Source organism: Rhipicephalus microplus, chromosome 2 (genome assembly GCF_043290135.1).
Source record: "Rhipicephalus microplus isolate Deutch F79 chromosome 2, USDA_Rmic, whole genome shotgun sequence".
In the NCBI taxonomy this organism is placed as follows: Eukaryota; Metazoa; Arthropoda; class Arachnida; order Ixodida; family Ixodidae; genus Rhipicephalus; species Rhipicephalus microplus.
This window is the reverse complement of record NC_134701.1, coordinates 74939892-74959335: the sequence shown is the minus strand read 5'-3', so window position 1 is coordinate 74959335 and position 19444 is coordinate 74939892. Positions and strand designations below refer to the sequence as shown.

At 45.5% G+C, this 19444-nt stretch overlaps 1 long non-coding RNA gene across 1 annotated transcript in view; it reads right to left on the bottom strand.

Moving 5' to 3' along the window:
* Positions 1 to 644: 644 nt before the first annotated feature.
* The window catches only part of LOC119169851 (uncharacterized), a 45330-nt gene continuing 26530 nt past the window's right edge, over positions 645 to 19444 (bottom strand). The window contains exon 3 of the long non-coding RNA XR_012888814.1: positions 645 to 736. This is a non-coding gene — a long non-coding RNA (uncharacterized LOC119169851). The remainder of the gene's footprint in view (positions 737 to 19444) is intronic.

Sequence of the window (19444 nt, the reverse complement as noted above, 5' to 3'; positions counted from 1 at the left end):
TATATATCTTTATTCCTATCTTTTTAATCCCTCCTCCCCCCCTGCCATTGTGAGCTACTGTTGAGGTGTCACACGCTAATGCAGACAATTACGGGCTCATTTTCCTCTTCTTTTTCTTCTTATAACCACAATCTCTATCTAAAGAGTCGTAATCTAACCTTTCAATCTATAGCTGTTGCTCAGAGGTCTCTTTTTTCTGCCTTCACCGCGGCGGATACAGATACTATAAACCACATGCTATGGGAGTGCCCCACATTAGAGCACAACATCTCGCAAGCCACACTTTATTCACTGCTCGAGAGCAAGAACTAGTTCTAACAACTCCAGGCAGTGCACAAGGTCTGCGAAGCAGCGGTGAGGCTTAGCCGTCCCGTCCCAACATAACAGCGGCCCACCGTCGTCCTTAAATGACCAACTGGGGCGTGAATTCTCCGGGACCTTAATACAGTGGAGTACCTACCCACTCAAAACAACCACTTACCTGCCTGCATACCTACCTGCTTACCTGAAACCTCGTTCATCAAGCATGTATTTGTACTCGTAACAGTATTCATTATTTCAGCAAGATGTAGTTCTTACAATATGTAATAGCAAAATATATTTGTGAGGAATATTAAAAAAAATGCTGGTAACGAGTGACCTACCTGTACAACAGCTGCAGCTGGTACTATAGGCGTAATTTCTTTTTCCCAAGTTTCTTTCTGCTGTTCCTTATTTTCGTCTTCAGGAGTGGTGTCTTTTGAAAAAGTGGCAATATGTTAGTGTCTTCATTGACGATTCAGCGCAAGGCTTGTTTAAGTAGTCAAACTTTTATAAACACTAAATATTTCGATGCAGCAATTTTTTTATGCAGAAATATTTGGGTCGTACATATATGAAAATAGGTCGTACATATGTCTATATATGAAAATATATATGAAAATAGGTCACACATATATGTATATATATATACATATATGATTCTTCTGTCATTCCGGTGTCATAACTGAGTCAAGAATCTACTGCAATGTGAATTGCGAGAATCCTCGGAATCCGCCAGAAGGACACTGCTGCCCTTACTGCGAAGGTTTGTTGTTGTCATCGTCGTCGTCCTTGTTCTTTTTTTTGCATAAAGGGACTCATTGTGGCATAACATCGTTCACCACATTGATAGACTTCTGCGTGGTTGGAGGTCATTTCTCTTATTAGTATGCTACATTTATAGTTGAGAACAATACGTGTACAACCAAAAATACTGCACCGAACAAAAGCGCTGTAAATCTGTGACCTATCAGGATTAGGATCGCTAAACTAAGTGATCCCTTGAATCGACTCGACAGACAACAATTTACGATTGGAAAAGTACTTGGACCGTGGCCAAATACCGATAATCAAAAGCCTGCAGTAAGCGCTTTCCGTAATGTTTTAATGGACACAAATTAATTTACCTTATTTTAATTGATAATATACCTTGCCACTATTTATACAGACTGTATCCGCAATGTGATCCCGATATATAAACTGGACTATGACCATACATACCGTGCTCATTCAAGCTTTATGAGCTCTATTTAGTGTATATATGTATATAGTGTCTCTGATTATTTTCTTGTTCTTTTATTCCAAATTTTTTGTATTTTGTGTTCATATTGTACATTACTGTCATGATGTTGGAATAGCCGGCTCTAGCGTAGCCTACCTATCCATGTTTTGCCAAAATGTACATAAAAAAGGATCGTAACTGTGCTACAGACGTGGTAATGATCTCCACAATGCGTGTTCGAGAGACTCCAAACACTTTACTCAGTTAATGAGCCAATTAAGGGGCTATTTGCAAGCTACCAGCACATTTGCAGCTTATCGTATGTAGCATAGAGCCCCGAATGTCACGTGTTCGATTCCAGCCGCGGCGGTCGCTTTTCGATGGCGGCCAAATAGTAGAAGCCTACCTCATGATCGTAACGTGGTTCTGGCAAGCAAAAACCTAGATATTGATATTATCGTATACAATCTACTTTTAGTATTCCAGCTATTAGTTTCATAGCATATTCTCTGTTTGTACCGCAAGTTTTTCTCACGCTTCTGTGAGTGAGCATGTTTCTCTCAAATTGTATCCACGGGTTTCTGGTAGCATTATCCCTGCGAGAAATGATGTCGATATACCGATAATGTACAGCGACTGCCAGACCGTTGTGCGCAGCTGGCCGGCATGCTTCGTTCGAAGCGTCACCACGCAATGACTGCGCTGAAGCTCGGTTCTTCAGCGTCATCCTGTGACGCGTAGAAATACCATCATATTTGTCAAATCCACACGCGCAATTATCAGTGCACCCATAAAGTCACGCACGCCCGACCGTATTCATACACAAGCGATTATTTTTGACGCGGGATTTTGACGCGGGATTTTGACGATTATTTTTGACGCGGGATTTTTGACAGTCGAAGTGAAGTAACGTTCAGCGCAGCCCGCGCTCTTGATTTTCGGTGATTCATCAAGCTTTGTTGCGCACCATGTGGCCCACGGGTTTTGCTGAGTTTCTGTGGCTACACTGAAGACTATTTGGTGTCTGGTTATTTACAGCTCCTATGATTCAAATGCTAGCATGTACAAGCAACATAAGAAAAGTAGGTCTTGAGCGCATACGGTGCTGCTCTCCAACCACATTTGTGCACTACCATTCAGGCCGGGTCAGTGCTAACTAGCAGCACCTGCAACCCGCGTCACTTGCTGACGTAAGCGAATGATAGAGTTTGTCGTATTTTGCGTACAAGATCACATTCACTAAAAGTTTCTAACAAAAACTCGAGGACAGACCGCCGCCATGTCTTCCCTTCCTACTAGCACCGTTTGCCTCGCAATATTTCTTATCTCAATAGGCGGGATTCATCATCACCCTTCAATTTACGTTGTTTCGAAAGCTTCGAGGCTACTGGATGACGTCCTCGGCCTAAGGTGAGTCTGCGCGGGTTCTTTAAAGCTTCCGGGTGCTTTGACGTTTCGGAACGTGAACACGAAAGTTTTCTTCGCTATCACTGGTTCAAGCCCAATTCTTCGGCAGACTCACGTTTCCGCAAAAGTCTGTAGAATTCGCACAGCACTTGAGGTTCGCCTAGTCTTCTAACGACGCGCAGAAATGCCGGAGCGTTTAAAAGCCAGCACTCTTCTATCGAGGCCATGTGACCAGTACTACGTGACCAGCGAGCAGAGCGAACCCCTAGCGGCGTCACCGCTGTCCACCGCGATGATCGTGTTTCTCCTCCAGATATCCACCAGGCGCCGAAGTGTCTCCAGGGCCCGCGGTCTCCCCGAGAAGCAGTCAAGAACCGAGGTATTGAGACTTGGACACGCCGCTTCTAAGCCTCGAGCTGACCGGCAGCTGCCACCACGATACCAGAGCTGACGAACGCCCGCGGCGCTGGCGAAGCTGTAGTCGTGGCGATGGCACGCCATCCGACGCCGCCTCGCAAGCACCTTAGTACACATCACGGCCAAGTTGCGCACGCGGCTGGATACCGGACGACCAGCCTCAGCGATGCGCTGCAGCCGTGGCGGCGATGTTGACCGCGTCGGGGTTATTGGGCTGAATTTATTGGGCGAAGCCGCCGCTTCCATCAGAGTCTTCTCTCAAAGGTCGTACGGCACGTGTCGGCCAATCTCGGAGCGCTGGTACGTGTGGCATAAGGGACTTTCTTCTAAGTCGTGACGCGGATTAGAGATTAAAACGGAGATGCCACGGCGAGAGCATACCTGTTTACACAGCTGCCCCTTCTCTATAGAGAAGCAGTGAGGACGTTCCGCAATATTAACCCTTAAAGCACTATGCCATACGGGAGTTAATATTTGCTAGACACTTGCACGGCACCACATGGTATCATGCTTCGGTTCGACACTGTAGATGATAGTGGAGAAGGGCTGAAATCGCAATAGAAGCTTCAATTTCGAGCTTCACATTGCAACACTTTTTTATATCAAGCTCTATCTAAAGAACGTAGTCCCTCTGCCAAGTTTGACAGACCAATCTTCAACTTTCACGTGAATTCGTCGCCTAAATTTTCTATTGCAAAAAATATTACATTCGCTCTCGCCGTTTTTTTAAACCATAAGGTTATCTTCCGCTTCTGTAATATACGCGAATGGTTCGACAACAGCTTTTCGAAAGTTCGTGTAATCTAGAGCGATGCTTCCTGCCGATAGCATTCCTCTTCCCTTTGACTATAACCTATGAAGCCTCTATGAAAACACTTAAAACAGTTCCGAGTTGTGTGGAATTTGCGTTCTCACACACTTAATTCTTGACACATCTGAGAACCTTACTCGTCCCTACATACGTCATATGCGCACGCCTTATTGGTCATAGCTATCGATCGCTAAAAATAACATCGGCATCAATCATCCAGAACTAATGCGTACCATAGGCAGGGCATATCACTGACACAGTAGCGTTGTCAGTTATAGCCGCACCTTGGAGATTCCTGCATATGATGTGACGCAAGAACAAAACAACCTTAAAGTGGTCTTCACCCCAAGGAGTCTCTTATAATGGGGAAGCTAGCTTTGACAGTGCTTTTCGCCGGCTGAGGATATGAGCTCGCCCACTCGTGGGGGGTCGGTCCGTCGTACTGTAGTTAATGAAGAAGACACGTATTCATTTCTTGAACAGCACTGTCATTTGTAAGAGGCTTTGCGCCAGACTTGTGTGCGAGAGTAAAAGTGAACAGGCCATGAGGCTGAACGTGTTACTCGAGAGGACGGTTTCATTCTCTTTACAGATGTCTCGCTGACGAAAATCAATTCTGCTATAGCAATGATAGGGACACAGTGCAATCTTCCAACTAAAGCTTATTAGGTTGGGACGCAGGTATGTATATATAAGGCAAATCAAGAATGCAGCGATGACGTAGTGGTTAGAGCATCCGTCTCGCATGCAAAAGGTCGGTGGTTCAAATCCCGGTGACGCGCAGCTCTTCACCGAATGGTGATGGAACTGCATTACGAAGCCTGGGGTGCAGCCTCACCGGTAACCACCACCTAGAACGCACTCCCTCACCAGAGAAGGATTGGCAACCCTGGTGCAGTATCTGGCCACTACCTCCCGCGTGCATACGTCAACTAACTCACGGCCCTCAGTCCCCAGCAGCTGCGAAGCAACTGACCACGGCGGTGGTCAGATCTGCAACGCAGCAGAGGGTGCTAGGAATCTCCGGATCTGGACAGGCTGCCATTGGAACCTGAACTTGGCAACGTTTAACGCTAGAACCTTATCTAGTGAGGGAAGTCTAGCTGTACTATTCGAGGAGCTAGAGGGTGTTAAATGGGATATATTAGGGCTCAGTGAGGTTACGAGGACAGATGAGGCCAGTACGGTGCTACAGAATGGGCACGTCCTTTGCTAGCGGGGCTTGGCTGACAAAAGAGAACTGGGAGTGGGGTTCCTAATTCACAGAAACATAGCTTGCAACATAGAGGAATACTTTAGCAATAATAAAAGGGTGGTAGGTATCGTAATTAAACTGAATAAGAGATACAAGATGAAGGTGGTACAGGCTTACGCGCCTACATCTAGCCATGATGACGCTTCAGTTGAAAGCTTCTGTGAAGACGTGGCATTGGCAATGAGTAAGGTAAAAACACAGTATACAATACTGATGGGAGACTTCAATGCAAAGGTAGGGAAGAAGCAGGCTGGAGACCAGGCCGTAGAAGATTATGCCATTGGTACTAGAAATGCCAGAGGAGAGCTACTAGTAGAATTCGCAGAACGCAATAATTTACGGATTTAGAATACCTTCTACCGAAAACGAGGTAACCGCAAGTGGACGTGGAGGAGCCCTAATGGCGAAAATAAGAACGAAATAGACTTTATAATGAGTGCACACCCAGGCATCGTGCAGGATGTGGAAGTGGTTGGCAAGGTACGATGCAGTGACCATAGAATGGTACGGTCTCGAATTCGCCTAGACTTGAGGAAGGAACGACAGAAACTGATGCGCAAGAAGCCAATCAATGAGCTAACACTGAAAGGGAAAGCACAACAATTCAGAGTCTCGCTTTAGAACAGGTACTCGGCTCTTAGTGAGGAAACCAACCTTAGCGTATATACAATGAATAATAATCTGACGAGTATCATTACGGAGTGGCAGGGTAGTTAGACAGGACACTGGCAAGCTTACCCAGGAAACGAAGAATCTCATTAAGAAGCGTCAAAGCATGAAAGTCTCACGTACAACAGACAAAATAGAACCGGCAGAGCTTTCGAAGTTGATTAATAGGTGTAAGGTATCCGATGTAAGAAGGTATAACATGGAGAGAATTGAACACGCTCTGAAAAACGGAGGAAGCGTCAAAGCAGTGAAGACGAAACTTGGGATGGGCAAAAATCGAATGTATGCACTAAGGGACAAAGAAGGCAAAATACCTAATAATATGAATAGAATAATGAAAATAGCGGAGGAGTTTTACAGAAATCTGTAAAGTAGCAGGGACAATCACGACATTAATAATATAAGAACTAGCAGTAACCCAGATGACACCCAACCAGTAATGATAGAAGTCAGAAAAGCTTTGGATAGCATGCAAAGAGGCAAAGCTGCTGGTGAGGATCAGGTAACTACAGATCTGCCGAAAGATGGAGGACAGATTGTGTTAGAAAAACTAGCCACCCTGTTTACGAGGTGTTTTCTGACGGGAAGAGTACCAGAGTCTTGGAAGAACGCTAACATCATCCTAATACATAAGAAAAGAAATGACAAGGACTTGAAGAATTACAGGCTGATTAACTTGCTCTCTGTAGTATACAAGCTATTTACAAAGGTAATTGCTAACAGAGTAAAGAAAACATTAGAATTCAATCGACCAAAGGAGCAAGCAGGATTTCGAACAGGCTACTCAAGAATCGACCACATTCATAATATCAATCACGTAATAGAGAAATGCTCAGAATATAACCAACCACTATACATAGCATTCATAAATTACGAGAAGGCGTTTGATTTAGTAGAAATATCAGGCGTCATGCAGACACTGCGGAATCAGGGCATCGATGAAGTATATATAAACATCCTGGAAGAAATCTACAGGGGATCAACTGCTACCATAGCGCTTCATAAAGAAAGCAACAGGATACCAATCAAGAAGGGTGTAAGGCAGGGGGACACAATCTCCCCAATGCTATTTACCGCGTGATTACAGGAGGTTTTCAGAAGCCTAGAATGGGAACAGTTAGAGATAAGTATTAATGGAGAGTACCTTAGTAACCTGCGTTTCGCCGATGACATTGCATTGCTGAGTAACTCAGGGAACGAATTACAACTCATGATTACGAAATTGGACAAGGAGAGCAGAAAGGTGGGTCTTAAAGTGAATCTGCAGAAAACGAAAGTAATGTACAACAACCTGGGAAAAGAGCAGCGCTTCGAGATAGGTAATAGTTCTCTTCAAGTTGTAAAAAACTGTCTACTTAGGGCAGGTAATAACAGCGGAGCCGAACCACGAGATTGAAGTAACTAAAAGAATAAGAATGGTGTGGAGCACATTTGGCAAGCACTCTCAAATCATGACAGGTAGATTGCCACTATCCCTCAAAAGGAAGGTATATAACAGCTGTATCTTGCCGGTACTTAGCTACGGAGCAGAAACCTGGAGACTTACAAAGAGGGTTTAGCTTAAATTGAGGACGACGCAGCGAGCAATGGAAAGAAAAATGGTAGGTGTAACTTTTAGAGACAAGAAGAGAGCAGAGTGGATTAGGGAACAAACGGGGGTTAAGGATATCATAGCGGAAATCAAGAAGAAGAAATGGACATGGGCCAGACATGTCGCGCGTAGGTCACTAAGGGTAACTAACTGGCATTCCAGAGAAGGCAAGCGAGTCAGGGGGAGGCCGAAGGTTAGGTGGGCAGATGAGATTAAGAAGTTTGCGGGTATAAATTGGCAGCAGCAAGCACAGGACTTGGTTAACTGGCGGAACGTGGGAGGGGCCTTTGTCCTGCAGTAGGCATAGTCAGGCTGATGAGGATGATGATGATGATGATAAAATATGAAAAGAGTGTGCTATTGAAAATATTTGAGGCTTTGTACTTCAAACTAAGGTATTACACATACATTGCTTCTTGCTATCGCCGTCTCTGATGTTCTTTGCGCGCCTGCTTTTTTATGTTCGTTGATGTTGATTTGCCTTCCTTCGTTCTGCTCTAAGTATTCTCTCTCTCTCTCTCTTCTCTCTCTCTCTCTCTCTCTCTCTATATATATATATATATATATATATATATATATATATATGTGTGTGTGGGGGGGGGAAGTAGATGCGCTTTCACATCACATAACTGTTTATTCAGCTGACGTTTTAATTGGAGCCCCGTATTTTTCAAGGCATAACAATATTTACACAATTTTAGTGTATTTTAATAGCTTCTCGAGACATAAACGCAAGGGGCCAGAAAAATCAACGGGAGGGAGAAACGTTAAACACTAAAAAAATCTTGGAGAAGAAGCAAGAAAGACACGATGGGATTAAGAAGGGACAGCATCTCAAGAGAGTTAGGCGAACTTAAACGAGAAATGTCACCATTGTCAAGAATACCTCCCACGCAACAACCCTTCCCTCAAGTGGGCAGTGTGACGCCCGTTTTTGTATTCCGCCTTTCGGGGCCATTCGCTGGCGGCTTGTCCACCTTTGACATTTACTACATTGGTGGGCAGAACTTAAGCGCTGTTGCGGCCGGGGTATGCAGGCACCGGAGGTCGGGGATGAGGTTGTCGAGGCAGAAGGAACAGAGACTTGAAGAGGGTTTATTTACTATATATACAAGGTGAGCTCTCGTACATGACAAGCTCTTTCTTACATGGTGAGCTTTCGAATCCTCTACATAGCACTCCTTCGAATGAGCCGGGTGGCTCATTAAAAAGGGTATGTTCTCCCCAGATCCCTAGATCAGGGAACATGTGCAGAGGTTACTGTCTAATCACAGATCACACACAGCCGGCGAGGGTGAAGAGCATGCATGGCCCACGTGAACGTGAAATATTGAGCCGTGATCATTGCAATGCAAGGTGGCGCCAGCGGGGCTCTTCCTCGTCGTGTGTGTGCCACTGGCCGAGAGGTCCCAAGCTCCTGACAGCACACATCAAAGGGTCCGCCGAATCACTCGCCTAATTTGCAGGGCGATTTGCGGTGGTTGGGGTGGTCGCTTCCAAGGAAGATGCTGTATTTGTTGTTCTCTCTCGAACGTCTTGGAGCCTCTTGGCGACACGACGTCTCTCCCTCCGGCTAGGAGGGACAATGCCTGGCAGTCATAGACAGCCGGCCAGTCAGCTACTTGTTTGAAGATCCAAAGAGCGTTGCTCCCTCGTCAGCTCAGCGGCCGTGACACAACAGCTCGTCCGCCAGCGGGAGATTCGACCTTAGGGTGACCAGCTGCACAGGTTGCCCGAAGTGTCGTATTGTGGTGCCGTCTTCAAGGCCCCTCCCGATGACGCCCAGCCAAAGACTCTTTCCCGCTCGTTCCTTGTGGCTATCTTCTGGGAAAAGCATTCATACACACCACCACAGGTACTAGAGAGCGCCCTGCCCGCCCTGAGACACATCGAGTCCTACAAGTTCTCCTAAACAACCTTCCTTAGGTATTATCACAACACAAAGCAGTAATCAGAAGGTTTGTCTGAACTTTCGCCAAAAGTCCAATCCTGATTCAAGAATTATCTTCCCATTAGACTGCTTTCAAGAAAATTAACTGCCAAATGAGGCGTTCCCTGTGGCATACCTGTGTGCTAGCGTGAGTGATCCGCTGTAGCCCACCAGGCATCATACTCATAAAATAGAGCCTTTTGCTTCACGCTATCCTTCAGTTCCCAAAAGTTTGTGCCGCCAAAGCTAGTCGTCAGTTGCCTCAGAGCTGACGAAGAGACAGCTGTCAGGCTGCACTTGCGTCAGGAACGTCCACATCCGCTAATACACTCTACAGTGCCCCTGCCTGGATAAACTACTACTTGACTTTCCCTTGCAGCTACTACTCTCACAAAGTATACACATAAACTCATGAAGTAGCTTCTCTTATTTCCACACCAGACACATGCAAACAGCACATGAAATGAACAAAAACTTTCGCATGAACCCTGAAAAAACTTGCAAGGAATACTTTTGCGTCTCTGCGCTCAGTCGTACATAGTTCATAACGTCGCCCCTGCTCATTCACACATATCTTCCATGACGCGGGCTCTTAGGCGTGTCGTTTATGCAATCGAACAACGCTTAACCTAGAGAAACGTACAACGCCCAAGGAATGAACAAAACGAAAAATGGGTTACCTAAACACTATGTAGTAGCCGACATACTGGCAGAACACTTTCTAAAACCCAAAACAAACTTAAACTGTCATATTCAAACTTCAAAACAAAACGAATTTGCTAGTGATCATCGTCCAAAACCTATGGCTGTCTACTTCCTTTTCAGACAAACGCGCGGTGTCTCGTCCTGTGGGCTTTCCTTGGCGAAAGGGAAATTGAACAATGGCAAAACCTATTCGCTTCGCCTCCGACCCCGCAAAGCTCCTCGCTGGCAACCACAGCCCTTACTGTCGCTTAGATACTAATGGCGAGCCACGGACCTTGCACTGATGCGGAACATCAAACATGCTGTCAATAGAGTGACGAAAGGCTGATGGTCCCCTTCCTTCCGTTTGCCTTTTTACCCAACGTGCTTTTTCTTTTTTGTTTTGTCTTGGGGCTCGGACGCATACAAAAGAACTCCTGTGCAGATGACAAACGCCTAATTCTGTAAACTGCCCTCAAATGTTTACCGACTTTCTTCAAGCCGGCTGTGCTCTTTGTCGTATCCTTTGCTTTACGACGCCGCTTCCATCTACGCTTCGTCTTAGGGGCATTTCTGAGTCTCTCGCAGGCTTTTTTTGTACACTTTTCTCGTCCGAACCTGGTGTTCTTGCCCAGCGGGTCGAAATCTGCCTGGAATTTGCACGCAAGATTCACCGTCGGGAAAGCCTCCTTGTGTCTGTGCCAGATGTTCTAAAAGTATCCTAACTGTTACGCTAGATTTTACCTAGCACAGTGCCACGTTGTACTTATATTGGCCTTCTGCGGCCTCTTCTCTTAGCGCATAGCAACTTTTGCAGTTGTCAAACTCAGTTCATTCTGGAACCTGCCGTTACCCTCATAGGTGCTAGACACTTCTCTACGGCTTCGATCTTAATTGCAACGTAGTCACTATTTAACTAGTCATAAACTAACACATTTCCTTTTGTCTACGCATGACACGCAATGGAGCTGATCTCTTAAGCCCTGCGACTAGCTCTAATGCGTATCACTATCCTTCCGATAGATATGTATACAACGCATATAGGCCACCAAAACGGTAGAGTACTAACGAAAACAAAGTTCAAACTACTTAGATACAAATTAACTTAAGTAAATAAACAAAACAATCTTTTCAACAGTCCGGGGTCAATATTGATGAGAAGCTAACAGCTGTTCTCAACAACATTGAGTCGAAGTCGTGGTGGTCGCGCCCAGAAGACTTTTCATCGTCAAGCGTGGTGTACAACACGCATAAAGGTAAATCACTTTGTTAGCGAACCCCGCGACGTTCCTCAAAACAGACTTACTGTCGTTCCTTCCCTCCACTTCGCGAAACCCACCGACCTTTGTGTTCCGCACCCCGTTAAACGCGCCGCGAGAACAACGGAAGGGTACGTTACCCTTCGACCACTGACGCGAACAATGAGTTTCTCTTTTCTTTGCATTAGGGCTGTTCGGGCGCTTGCGGAAGGGCAACTTTCTTGCAATTTCGCTCCGCCATTTGAATACAAAAGGGGTCACGATTTTATCTTGCCTGTTTTCAGGACGCTTTCTCCGTTTTGCACGCATCATGGTGCGTGCTACGGAGCCTTTCGCCCACCTCTAGTGCTCATCAACACCCACATGCTTGTTATCTCTTTCGCGCACAATGTCCTGGTGATTGCCTAGCAATTTATCATTCAAACACTGCCGCGTACGATGCGCTTTTCTTTTCCGGCGGCTCGGACGCCTAGAATACAGACCTGTCAGAGATGACAACGGCACTTTTCTCGCGATTTCGCTCCACTGTTTGAAGCCCTTACTCAAACGCATTGTGCTCATCGTGAGCTTTGCCTTACTGTTGCCCTTCGGACGCTTTCTCCCATGTGCACGCTTCTCTCCGTAGACCTGGGAGCCTTTTGTCCCACTCTGACGTTCTTCATCACCCATATGCGCCTCCGCTGTCTCGCACGCACAGTCTCGATAATTGCCTATCAGTTCATTGTTAGACCGCGGCCGCGTAGATTGCGCTTTTCTTTTCTGTACTCCCCGGCTGCTCATACACATGCGATTCAAGCCAGTCAGAGAAGACAACGGGCCTTTTCTCGCGAATCTGCCAAGAAATTTGAAGGTCCTCGTCAAATGTGCCGCGCTGATCACGAGCCTTGCCGCGCTTCCGTTTTGCGGACGCTTTTTCCGTTTGGAACACTCTTTGATGCCAACTTTGGAGCCTTTCGTCCGCCTCTGACGCTCATCAACATCGTCTATAGGGCCGCGAGGCCCACGTCTCGTGGAATGCTCTGTCAATTTTAACTCCGTTTCCACCACCACGGAACCCTCACACCCTGCTTTGACCGCGAGCTCTTTTTCCTCGGAACGGGTTCAAATCTCAACCATGTCCTTATAGGTACTAGCGTTCTTTTCGGACTGAAATGACACCACCACTACATCACACCGTTTGTGCGCTACATCTGTAAACGTCCAGCCTGTAGCTTTCTCTTCGGCGTTAAACGTACCGCCGCTACATCGCAACGTTCGTGCGTTGCATCTACGGATGTCTGGCCTCTTTGCTGCAATACTTACACTGTACCGTGTATCCTTTTTATCTCCTCATCTAATTCTTGCATCTTCTTCCTGCGTTCTTCCTTTCTGCGCTCGATTTTCTCTTTGTCTCGATTGCGCTTCTCTTCCTCTTCCTCATCTAATAAATACATATTCACGAAGTGCTCAACATCCGCCTTTTCAATTTTGCTTTCAATAATTATTTCACGCAGTTGAGATGCTGGCGTATTGTCGTCAAAATTTAGATCAAGATCCCAACACAGGTTCAGCAGGTCATCTCTCGTTAATTTCATGAGGTCCATTACTACTGCTTTGCTTTGGCTCAGCTGTGGTAAAACACAAACCTACCAGCGTTTCAATTTTGGGTCTGGATAAGCTGAAACCTGGCAAATCCAACAGCGAAGACCACAAGGTTAAGCACACAAGTATTCCCACTTGGCCAACCTCTCTATCTAACCTGTTTCCTGTTTCTTTCTCACTATACTGATTTTCACATCACTAATCTTCCCGCAACGTACTCTTAAAACTCCTGCAAAATTTAACACTTCTTCCTATCGAATCATCTAAGCTTTTTTTTCCTTAACCTACTTGCTCAGATAGACATCAAGTGCTGCTCTGTGCTGAGATAACAACCACAGTGGTCAGGGAGCTGTTGGTTATATCTATCTTTTAACGAATCTAGGCTAAAGACTCGATACATCTCAAGCACAAAGCAAGGCACTCACCCCATTACACGCGGTTGTGGTACGCAACGCCAATCCCGCCGAATTCTAGGGCTTTCGACGGACCTCCGGTCTATGTCGTTCTCCGTCGCTGAGTTGTATCCCACCGCTGCCAACCAGTTGTTGCAACCGGGGTTTGCAGGCACTGAAGGTCCGGGATGAGGTTGTCGATGCGAAGAAAGAGAGACTTGAAGAGGGTTTCTTTACATTATATACAAGGTGAGCTCTCGTACATGACGAGCTCTTTCTTACACGGCAAGCTTCCGAATCGGGCGTTCCTCTACATGGCGCTCCTTCGGATGAGCCGGGTGGCTCATTATAAAGGGTATGTTCTCTCCAGATCCCTAGATCAGGGAACACGTGCAGAGGTTACTGTTCAATCACAGATCACGCACACCCGGCGAGAGTGAAGAGCATGGAAGGCACACGTGAAAGTCCAATATTGAGCCGTGATCACTGCAATCCAAGGTGGCGCCAGCGGGGCTCTTCCTCGTCATGTGTGTGCCACTGGTCGAGGGGTCCCAAACTCCTGACAGCATACATCAAAGGGTCCACCGAACCGCTCACCTAATTAGCGGGGAGATTTGCGGCGGCCGCGGCGGTCGCCCCCACGAAAGATGCTGTATTTGTTGTCCTCTCTCGAACAGCTTACGGCTTCGTGGCGACAGGATGTCTCACCCTCCGGCTAGGAGGGACAATGTCTGGCGGTCATAGGCAGCCGGCTGGTCGACTACTTGTTTGAAGATCCAAAGAGCACCGCTCCCTCGTCAGCTCTAGCGCCAATCACAACAGCGCTTCTAGTGCATGTTGGTGGCGGCGGAAGATGGTAAAAAGCCGGTAATTGTGGCGGCGCCACAATACTTCTTATATTCATTGGCTGCTGTGAGTGAAAAGAAGAAAACAAAAATAAAAAAAAGAAGAAAACTGTATGACATTTGGGACGATTTATCTGTGCTTCCGGCTGTGCTTGAAGCGGCAAACCATTTCTATATTGTCAGATGCAAACGTTAAAATCTTTAATACGGGATAGTATTATTGTCGTAATGGGAGGTTGTGGGCAGAGGACTGATAAGAAAGAAGCGTTTGCGTATTATAGTGATCGCAACGCTGACGGAGTGTCTGGGTGTTCATTTATTTCGTTTGTTATTGTGTTGAATTTTGAATACAGTAAGATTCCCGTTGTTCCCGTTCTCTGATTGTTAGAAAGTTGTTTTCTAATAGTGTAACCCTGATGTCATCAAAGCTGTGGTCTTTTAATGTGCTGTGTATTGAAAGTGGAAGGCTTGGCAGAGAACGTACATGTACCCGATGGTTGTTGAACCTAATTCTAAACGGAGTGTCTGTCTCGCCCACGTATTGAGTTGGTATATTCCGTGGGGTATATGACGCGGCGTAATCGGACGACAATGCACCCCAGACGCCAACAGAGATGGACATCTGGATTTGTACAGAGATGCGGTTCAGAAAGATGTTATACATGCGTAAAATGTGTGGAAACTAAGTATGAATAACATATCAATGAAAGAAAGAGAGGCACTACTCCAGTTGAGCAACCGCGAAGATCTTGTCATAAACCCGCAAGACAAAAGAGGCGCGCTTGTTGTTCTAAATAGATCAAACTACATTAAGGAAAGCAGGCGACAACTAAATGTCGAACAACTCTACAAACAGCTCAGCTCAGAACCTACCACCAAGCACAAAAATATCACTGTAACAAACACATGAATTGTCCCACGTGAAGGCACTCTTAATTCAAAGCTTAAAAAGGCACTTATTATAGTACATTTGGCGCCTGGTTGTGTTTACATGCGGCCGAAGATTCATAAAGAGCGAAACCCTAGCAAACCCAGGTTATCAGACTTGGAAACGCTAACGGAACCTATTTCACGTTATATTCAGTAGTATTAACTCTTTAATCAAACACATACCACCCACACATGAGTCCTTCTTGCGTGACACAAACCATTCCCTTCGGGAAATATCGGACGTAAAAATTCCAGACGGCGCATTCTTCGCAAAATTGGATGTTAGCTCACTAAACACAAATATCTCACATGATGATGGTGTAAGGGCACTTTTTGAGTCGTATGGCACGCACAACCCTGTCGCACATCCAAGCAAAAAAGTAATTGAAATTGTATCGAGACTTGTGCAAGAATTGAACAGATTTGAATTTAACATTAAGTACTACCTTCAAATCAGCGGCACGGCAAAGGGTACAAGAATGACCCAAAACTGCGCTAACATACTCATGCACCATATGGGGTCCCATTTTCTTTCATCTTGTGATATCAAACCTTTATTCTATAAATAGTACCTAGACGATACATACATGATTTCGACACATCCGGGAAACGAGCTGCTCAAATTGATACAGGCATTTAACTAACTGCACCCCAGCATTTATTTTACACACTCCTACTCTAACACTGAGATGAGCCACCTTGATTTACTTATTCGATTAGGCGATGGTGCGTTGGTAACTAGCGTACTCGGAAAACCTATAGACAGACAAAAATACCTGCACTTCGAAGTCTGGCACCTGCGACACTGCAAGACCAGCATTCCCTACCTCTATGCACGCAAATTCCGACGAATCTGATCCCGCACTGAGGCCTTCCACAAAAACAGCACGCATATGCACGAAGTACTCCTTCACCAAGAATACCCGCCAGCTCTCATCGATGACGCCATCAAAAAAGCGGAAACTCTGGACCGCCAGACTCTTCTACACCACCAGGAAGATGCGGACCAGCACCGCGACAATAATTTGCTATTAAGTTTTCCGAGCAACCAACCGAACGAAAACAAGCCTCCCCCACCGCCGCCTAAAAAAAAACAAAAAACTTTAACATATTGGAACAGAGCGCACAACTATTCAAAATTTTTGCTTCTCTTCCTTGTGTGGTATACAGATGGCCAAAAAGCATAAAGAAACATTTGTAAACTTCAAGATAGGCATAAAAACTTCAAACAGAATGTCGCGCTTGCTGGTAAAGCAGATGGAAAGTATGCGAAAACATGCAGACAACGACAGCGGCGGAAAGCACGCACTCAGGTTTCAGGTGCAGGATAAGTGGTGCACTAGATTGTCATTTAACTTCAGGAATGTGGAGTATGCAGCATTCAATACGCGGGCCAGACAGACACTCCGTTTAAAATTAGATTCATCAACCATCGGGCACCTGTACGTTCCCTGCCAGGCTTCCACTTTCAAAACACGGCACATTAAAAGACCACCGCTTTGATGACATGAGGGTTACACTATTGGAAAACAACTTCTAACAATCAGAGAATGGGAACAACGACAATGTTAGTTTATTTACAAATTCAGCACAATAAGAAAGCAATAAATAAACCCCCAGCCACTCCGTCAACGTTACGATCACTAAAAGACGCAAACGATTCTGTCTAATCAGTTCTCTGCCCCTATCCTTCCATTACAACAATAATACTACCTTCTAACAAAGCTTTTAGCGTATGCATCTGGCAATATAGAAATGGTTTGCTGGTTCAAGCACAGCCGGAACGCACTGATAAATAATAGCGGGTGTAGTATAAATTTTTCTTTTTCGCTTCTTTTTTTTCTTCTTTCGTTTTCTTACTTTTTGAGCGCACATTTCCTTTCCTTTCACTGGCAGGAGCCAATGCATACATTGAATGTTGATTGGCGCCACCATTGCCGGATTTTTCTTATTTTCCGAAACCACAGACAAGCACTCAAAGCGCTCATATTCTGCCCACCGATTTGTCGTAAACTTCAAAAGTGGACAAGCTGCCAGCGGGTTGCACCGTGAGGTGGAATTCAAAAAACGGGCGTCACACTGTCCACTTGGGGGAAGGGTGGGTGCGTGGGATGTGGGAGCGTGGAATGATGGCATTGCTCGTTTACGTTCGCCTGACCCCCGTATTCACAAACGCTCCTCGACTCGACTTCCACACTTCATTTGACAGAGTGGAGCACTGCGCCACCACTCGGCTGAAAATAACGCTGCGCTGCTAAACAATGGCAGCAAAATATTGCTGATATGCAGTGACTTGTCGTCCCTAGAGAAGGCGTTACTATCGGCTGTCTCAAGTGAAGGGTCGAAGTCGAGTCGAGGAGCGTTTGTGAATACGGGGGTCAGGCGAACGTAAACGAGCAATGCCATCATTTCATGCTCCCACATCCCACGCACCCATCCTTTCCCGAAATGGACAGCGTGACGCCCGTTTTTTGAATTCCACCTCACGGTGCAACCCGCTGGCAGCTTGTCCACTTTTGAAGTTTAGGACAAATCAGTGGGCAGAAGTTGAGCGCTTCGAGTGCTTGTCTGTGGTTTTGGAAAATAATAAAAATCCGGCAATTGTGGCGCTAATCAATATTCAATATATGCATTGGCTCCTGCCAGTGAAAAGAAAGGAAATGTGCGCTAAAAAATTAAGAAAACGAAAGAAGAAAAAAAAGCAAAAAAGAAAAATTTATACTACACCCGCTATTATTTATCAGTGCGTTCCGGCTGTGCTTCAACCAGCAAACCATTTCTATATTGCCAGATGCATACGCTAAAAGCTTTGTTAGAAGATAGTATTATTGTTGTAATGGAAGGATATGGGCAGAGAACTGATTAGACAGAATCGTTTGCTTCTTTTAGTGATCGTAACGTTGACAGAGTGGCTGGGCGTTGATTTATTGCTTTCTTATTGTGCTGAATTTGTAAATAAACTAAAATTGTCGTTCCCATTCTCTGATTGTTAGAAGTTGTTTTCCAATAGTGTAACCCTCATGTCATCAAAGCTGTGGTCTTTTAATGTGCCGTGTTTCGAAAGTGGAAGCCTGGCAGGGAACGTACAGGTGCCCGATGGTTGAGGAATCTAATTCTAAACGGAGTGTCCGTCTGGCCCGCGTATTGAATGCTGCATACTCCACATTCCTGAAGTTAAATGACAATCTAGTGCACCACTTATTCTGCACCTGAAACCTGAGTGCGTGCTTTCCGCCGCTGTCGTTGTCTGCATGTTTTCGCATACTTTCCATCTGCTTTACCAGCAAGGGCGACATTCTGTTTGAAGTTTTTATGCCTATCTTGAAGTTTACAAATGTTTCTTTATGCTTTTCGGCCATCTGTATGCAACACAAGGAAGAGAAGTAAAAATTTTGAATAGTTGTGCGCTCTGTTCCAATATTTTAACGTTTTTTTTTTAGGCGGGGGTGGGGGAGGCTTGTTTTCGTTCGGTTGGTTGCTCGGAAAACTTAATAGCAAATTATTGTCGCGGTGCTGGTCCGCATCTTTCTGGTGGTGTAGAAGAGTCTGGCGGTCCAGAGTTTCCGCTTTTTTGATGGCGTCATCGATGAGAGCTGGCGGGTATTCTTGGTGAAGGAGTACTTCGTGCATATGCGTGCTGTTTTTGTGGAAGGCCTCGGTGCGGGATCAGATTCGTCGGAATTTGCGTGCATAGAGGTAGGGAATGCTGGTCTTGCAGTGTCGCAGGTGCCAGACTTTGAAGTGCAGGTATTGTTGCCTGTCAATAGGTTTTCCGAGTACGCTAGTTACCAACGCACCATCGCACATTCGAATAAGTAAATCAAGGTAGCTCATCTCAGTGTTAGAGCAGGAGTGTGTAAAATAAATGCTGGGGTGCACTTAGTTAAATGCCTTTATCAATTTGAGCAGCTCGTTTCTCGGATGTGTCGAAATCAAGTATGTATCGTCTAGGTACTATTTATAGAATAAAGGTTTGATATCACAAGATGAAAGAAAATGGGACCCCATATGGTGCATGAGTATGTTTGCGCAGTTTTAGGCCATTCTTGTACCCTTTGCCGTGCCGCTGATTTGAAGGTATTACTTAATGTTAAATTCAAATCTGTTCAATTCTTGCACAAGTCTCGATACAATTTCAATTACTTTTTTGC